Genomic DNA, 7,318 nt, shown 5'->3' on the forward strand with positions numbered 1-7,318 from the left:
TTCACCATGTTGGCCAGGCTGGTCTCGAACTCCTGACCTCAGGTGATCCACCTGCCTTGGCCTCCCAAAGTGCTGGGATTACAGGTGTGAGCCACCACGCCTGGTCTGCTCTCCTTCATTCTTTTCCACCATAAAGTGGGGAAATAATAATAAACTCAGTAAAAAACAACAACACCTGTCAGGTGCAGTGGCTCGTGCCTGTAATCCCAGCATTTTGGGAGGCTGAGGTGGGTGGATCACCTGAGGTCAGGAGTTCGAGACCAGCCTGACCAATATGGTGAAACCCCGTCTCTACTAAAAATACAAAAATTAGCCGGATGTGGTGGTGCACCTGTAGTCCCAGCTACTCGGGAGGCTGAGACAGGAGAATTGCTCAAACCTGGGCGGCAAAGGCTACAGTGAGCCCAGATCACGCCACTGCACTCCAGCCTGGGTGACAGAGCAAGACTCTGTCTCAAAAAAACAAACAAACAAACATATGACAACAACAACGTCTATCCAAAACCAAAATGGCAATTGATTTATTGAGGGACTAAGTCATCCCCTATAATAAAAATTAAAATGACTATTAATTAGGGAGTTAATAACATTTGTTTCTATTTTTCCCTTTTCCACTTCCTCCTTGCCTTTCTTATCTCAGTGAATGTATTAAAGGTCTAAATATTTCATGCAAGAATTAGAACCAGTAGTGGGGATACAGTTAAATGGGTGAGTCTCAGTGAGTCTACAGTTCCATGTACAGGGCATGTCTGAGACAGATCAGAAGCATCTCTACTTTTGGAACATCAAATATCTTTAATGAAGATGTTTAAAAAAAAAAAAAAAACCCTGTGAGGCCAACATTTGCCTTTGTATTTATTTCGTTCATTCTGCTTAATTTTTTCTTCAGGCTTGACTTAAAATTTCTCATTTGTTGCTACTGCCATGCCCTAACCACACAAAACTAGACTTAATGATGAGTCACCTGGATGATTTTATTGCCACTGATTTCTTATTTTTTATTACATATGCCTAATTAACTGTTGCATGCAGCTAAGTTAAATTTCATCTTCTCTTGTCACTAAGTATGCAGAAAAAAATTATTAAAATTTTTAAAACAATACTTCATCTTCTCTTTTTCTGTATCCAGATTGCCTACTCTGATGATAGAGGTCAAGCTGCCTGGTACTAATTCATATCAGGCTCTCAGATTTCACCTTGATTATCACTGGAAATTGATCATTATTTTACTTATTTTTTTTGTCAAATTTTATGGTGGTGCTCACCTGTAATCCCAGCAACTTGGGAGGCTGAGGCAGGAGAGTTCCTTGAACCTAGGAGGGGGAGGTTGCAGTGAGCCGAGATCACACCACGGTACTCCAGCCTGGACAACAAGAGTGAAACTCCATCTCAAAAGAAAAAAAGAAAGAAAGAAAAAGAAACATTTCTTACTTTCAATACCAAGATGTTTTGTTGTTATTTTCAAATTTTGACCACTGCCCTGAAACCATCTCTCTTACAGGAAGTGAGCAAAGGCCAAAAGGATAAAGAGACTAAAAGGCTGTGATAAACAGAAAATGTCAAAGGCTACCCTAGAGAAATTTATAACCATTTGTACCTGTATACCCACCTAGTCACTAAATATCCAAACAAAGCACAAGAACAGAAAACATATTACAATTTTAAATATAGATTACAAGTGTTGTGAAATGATAATTTACAAAATACAGACAACATCCAAGGCAACATTATTTATAATAGTCCTAAAAAGAAAGCAATTAAATGTCCATCAAAGGCAGAGTAAGTAAACCGATTGAGAGTATATCATACAAAGAAACCACATACAAAAGTAAACCACAGCTGTCCATAGCAACACAGATAACTCTAATAAATACAGAATAAAACAATGCAAAAAATGTACAGTTTCATTCTATTCACATAAATAAAATTAAAATAAGCCAAAAAGCTACTGTCTAAGAATATGTGCATAAGAAGCAAGAAAATCAAAAGAATGGTTAATTCTAGGAGGAAGCATTGTAATAAGGAGGATCAATTCAGGAAACCCTCGGGGTGTGGTAATATCTATTTTGACCTAACTTTTATTTGTTTTTTTTTTTTGAGACCGAGTCTGGCTCTGTGGCCCAGGCTGGAGTGCAGTGGCGCGATCTCGGCTCACTGCAAGCTCCGCCTCCCAGGTTCACGCCATTCTCCTGCCTCAGCCTCCCGAGCAGCTGGGACTACAGGTGCCCGCCACCACGCCCGGCTAATTTTTTGTATTTTTAGTAGAGATGGGGTTTCACCTTGTTAGCCAGGATGGTCTCAATCTCCTGACCTCAGGATCTGCCCGTCTTGGCCTCCCAAAGCGCTGGGATTACAGGCTTGAGCCACCGCGCCTGGCCGACCTAACTTTTATTTGTATTCATTAATCCCTACATATGTTTTCTGTCCTTTCAGAAAATGTTTGTCATATTTCAGAAGGAAAAATATTAATTGAATTATTTATCTAATTGGTAATTTTTATTATCATAAAAGTTTATCTTAAAAAGAATGGAGGATATACAAATGCAGTTTTGCGTATTATCTCATTTGATATTAGAGGTATGACTAAAATAACATTCCATTGTAATTATGAACTTCAAATACCTGGTTTCTCATGTAACTCAACAATTCCCACAACGCCTAATCCTAACTACATGCTTTGGATAAGGTAAACTTAAATTAAATCAGCCTCCCCCTGATGGTTGAAAGGAATATTTTCTTCCTGAAATAGTATCTCCGGAGCCAGACATCATGTGGATTTGCAGGCTGCATTACCACCACCACTGGTTAAAAAGATCAGCAAGTCAAGATTTCATTTTAAAATCGTCTAAATTAGTAATATTTCTTGTCACCTAGCAGAAAAAAATACAAACTTAATTTGTAGTGTTCTCTAGAACAACCCATTTCATCCCAAGCTTAATGATTTACCATGAATAAATTAGTAAGAAAGATGAGACACTCAGAGCTAGAAACAAAAAACTAAGCACACAAGCAAACAAAGTACCTTAAAAAGAACCAGTAGGAACAAAAAAAGACAGAAGATACAAAATAACAGCTAGGCTTGGTGGCTCATGCCTGTAATCTCAGCATTTTGGGAGGCTGAGGCAGGCAGATCACCCAAGGTCAGGAGTTGGAGACCAGCCTGATCAACATGGTGAAACCCCACTCTACTAAAAATACAAAAATTAGCTAGGTGTGGTGGCAAGCACCTGTAATTCCAGCTACTCCGTAGGCTGAGCAGGAGAATTGCTTGAACCTGGGAGGTGGAGTTTGCAGTGAGCCGAGATCACACCATTGCACTCCAGCCTGAGGGACAGAGCAAGACTCCGTCTCCAAATAAAAAAAGAAAAAGATACAAAACAATGATTACGTCAATAATCAGAAACATGGTATAAATTAATTATATTTATCATGGTTAAGGGAACATAAGACAAATTTGGAAATGTGTTTAGAAAACAAAAAACTCTTTAAAATATGTAAATGTATGGATTTGTAAAAGAACTAAATATAATTGTTTGAAAGACAAAATAATATGTTGGATATATTTGATGTCTACTTAGATATGGATGAAGAGAGAATTAATGAATTGAATGACATTTCTGAAGTCATTTTTCAAAAGACAGCCCATAGAGACAAAAAGACAGCATGAAAAAGAAATCAAACATACGGCAGTTTAGACAAATACCTCCAGGTAGCACAATTTAATCTAATTGTGTTAAAGGGTTATATTAAAATTGTGAATATTACTGTTGAATTGAAACTTTTATTATTATTAAAAGACCTATCAGGCCGGGCGCGGTGGCTCAAGCCTGTAATCCCAGCACTTTGGGAGGCCGAGATGGGCGGATCACAAGGTCAGGAGATCGAGATCATCCTGGCTAACATGGTGAAACCCTGTCTCTACTAAAAATACAAAAAACTAACCGGGTGAGGTGGCGGGCGCCTGTAGTCCCAGCTACTCCGGAGGCTGAGGCAGGAGAATGGCGTAAACCCGGGAGGCGGAGCTTGCAGTGAGCTGAGATCTGGCCACTGCACTCCAGCCTGGGCGACAGAGCCAGACTCCGTCTCAAAAAAAAGAAAAAAAAATCTATCTTTTTACTACATTTTTCCTTAAAGTGTGTTTTGTCAGATATCAGGAGCTATGATACTTTAGTTTGATTAATGTTTGCATTATATAAATCTTGATCTTCTATTTTCAACCATTTCACATCCTTATCTACTAGATGTAGTTTTTGTAAATAACCTGTAGCATTTAAAAAAAAAAATTTCTTTTTTGAAATGGAGTATCAGTCTGTCACCCAGACTGGAGTGCAAAGGTGCAATCTTAGCTCACTACAACCTCTGCCTCCCAGGTTCAAGCGATTCTCCTGCCTCAACCTCCCAAGTAGCTGGAATTAAAGACATGCACCATCATGCCCAGCTAATTTTGTGTTTTTAGTAGAGATGGGGTTTCACCATGCTGGTAAGAATGGTCTCAAACTCCTGACCTCAGATGATTCACTCACCTTGGCCTCCCAAAATGCTGGGATTACAAGTGTGAGCCACCACGCCCGGCCAACATTTAAAAATTTTTAAGAGCTCATTGTGATAATTTTTAATGTTTTTCCTGGAACATTTACAGAGTTTACCTTTACTGTTGATATGTCTGATTTACTATAATTTACATAAATTTATGTTTTCTACTTGTCCTGCCTGATCTTACATCCTCCACTCCACCCACCTTTATAACTTCTTTTGGAGGTACTTATTTTTCTCAATCTATTTTTTCTTCTATAATCTTTGAAATTGTACTTTCTTTTCATCAGTTTATTACTCACTCTAGAATTTAATCCATGTATATGTGAATTATTAATATCTGAAGTTGATCATCATCTTTGCACTCTTCCAAAACAACTTAAGACCCAACAATGCTCCATAGCCTGCCAGTCAAATTATATGCTTTTGTTACGAAGTGTATTTCTATCCATCAAACGTGAGGGCAGTTGACCTGTGGTTACTGTGGTGTGTATGTCTCAGAGCACCCATTAGACTATAAAAGAATTTCACATATGCACACTTTAATCCTTTCAATGATAAAAATAAATTATGCTCATCAGACACAGTAACACAAAAATAGAAAACCGCATATGAAAAATACAAATTTAACAAGTTAATGACCAAAATATTATTACATTACAATCTTATCAGGTCAGACACATAATGTTATTCTATTACAAACACACATATAATTATAGAATTCTTTCTACCAAAATGTAAAGTTATATTATATAATAATTTTATTACATAGAAATGAGTAATAATTGTTTTCTTTATTTAATTTGACAGTTATTTTACTTTTTAAAGTAAAACATCCATTGGTCATTTGAAAAATTAGATAAAGTGATGAATAATTATGTTAGAGATTATATTGAGGGACTAGGGTTACATGTTGTGTTCACTGAATCATTTACAATGAACATAAACACTTATAATCACAAAAAAGTTATTTCTGAAAATCAGTATCTGTTACAATCATTCAAATGCAATATCATTTATTTATTTTGCATTATTTAGTCTATTGTATTCTCATTTTTTAAAAAAATAGCAATGAAGGTAAAGAGGAAATCTTTATGGTTAATATTTAAAATTTTATCTTTAGAAATCAAAAAGTGGTTCATCATACATAAAAGAAAAAACAAATTTAATCTGTAAGAGTACATTATCTTTAATTTTCTTAAGTCAAAAACAGTTTACATATTAGCATCAGTGTAAACATCCTCTCTGACGTCGCAATGTTAAGACTTCTGTTGCCTTGGTGCCATCTCATTCTGACCCTGGGCTCATTGGCCCTTACAGTTTCATCTGAACAATGGAACCAGAGACATCAGCACTGTCCAGGCTCTCTGATGATCTTCATCCTTCGCCAGCGGCAATTCATGAAATAAATACAGGTAAAACCAGATTCTGCTGTTATTGCTAAATAATCTCTTCCTTTGATGATAAAATAATATTAAAAATAATGAGTTCATAACCAAGTGCTTTTAGAGGAGGATTTCAAAATCTTTTGTCTTTATAAATGAGTTTAAGATTTTCTAATTGAAGGGGATTTAAATCTCAGAAAATTACAGCTTGGTAAGTAAATATTTATAATTGCACTAGGTTTAATATATTTAGGGGAATGTTATTGACTGTCGGTGAATGTCGTTGACTTTTGGTGTCTATGAGTTCTGCTTCACTTGTACTGAAGAAATACATGCAATATGCTGTGGAGAGAGTTTATTTAGTGAGAATTAGATAAAGGCTTTTCGTGCTCCTTTCATTAAGATTAAATTCAACTTTAAGAAGAAGCAGAAATAGGCATTTAAATTAATTTGAATATTTCTACTCTTGCTTCTATTTCCAGTTTTACTGTAGATGCCAATGCCCATTATATTCTTACAATTACTATTCTACACCACTGGTATTATTACTACTACCAAAGAAAAACACATATTGAGTGGTTAATATGTTTCAAGCATATGCTATCGACTTTGTATACATTAACTTAATCTCTACAATATATCTATAAATGATTATTGTATTGTTACCTATATATTACATATCAAGGAACTAAGAATTTTTTTTAAAAGAGTAAGAATTTACCACATTTCACAAAGCAAAAAAAAAAAAAAAAATGGAGCCAATTTTAAAACTTTCTTATGATTATAAAATTTGACAATTTGTATCATATAATATGCCATGTAATTATATGTTCATGTATCATATAAGTATGTGTATATACATATATCTGGATTATAGTTGTTGGATCCATTTTTTTAAATATTTTTTAGAGTTTTCTGAGGAAAGTATAATATACTCAGACCTCAAAGTTCGTTGTTCTTCAAATATCCAGAACGGAAAAATAACTAAAACTTCGAAAACAAAAGGTAAAAAACATTTAAAACTCTAGATTCACTTTTTGGCTTAAATATTTTAATGAACTAATCATGAAAACAGATATTCTCGGGCTAATGTTTGAATCAGTATTTATTTCTTGTCCCTACACTTTTTAATGGGTCATAGTAACCTACAGTGCCCTGTTAAGAGCAAATGAGAATGGTAAATGAGGCAGCAATAGCCACAGTGACTTAGAACAGTGTACCAAGGTCGTGGAAAAAGAATGTTTCAGGCCCGGCGCGGTGGCTCACGCCTGTAATCCCAGCGCTTTGGGAGGCCGAGGCAGGTGGATCACGAGGTCAGGAGATGGAGACCATCCTGGCTAACACGGTGAAACCCCGTCTCTACTAAAAATACAAACAATTAGCCGGGCGTGGTGGCGGGC

This window comes from Colobus angolensis, unplaced genomic scaffold (genome assembly GCF_000951035.1).
Source record: "Colobus angolensis palliatus isolate OR3802 unplaced genomic scaffold, Cang.pa_1.0 Scaffold11, whole genome shotgun sequence".
Taxonomy (NCBI): domain Eukaryota; kingdom Metazoa; phylum Chordata; class Mammalia; order Primates; family Cercopithecidae; genus Colobus; species Colobus angolensis.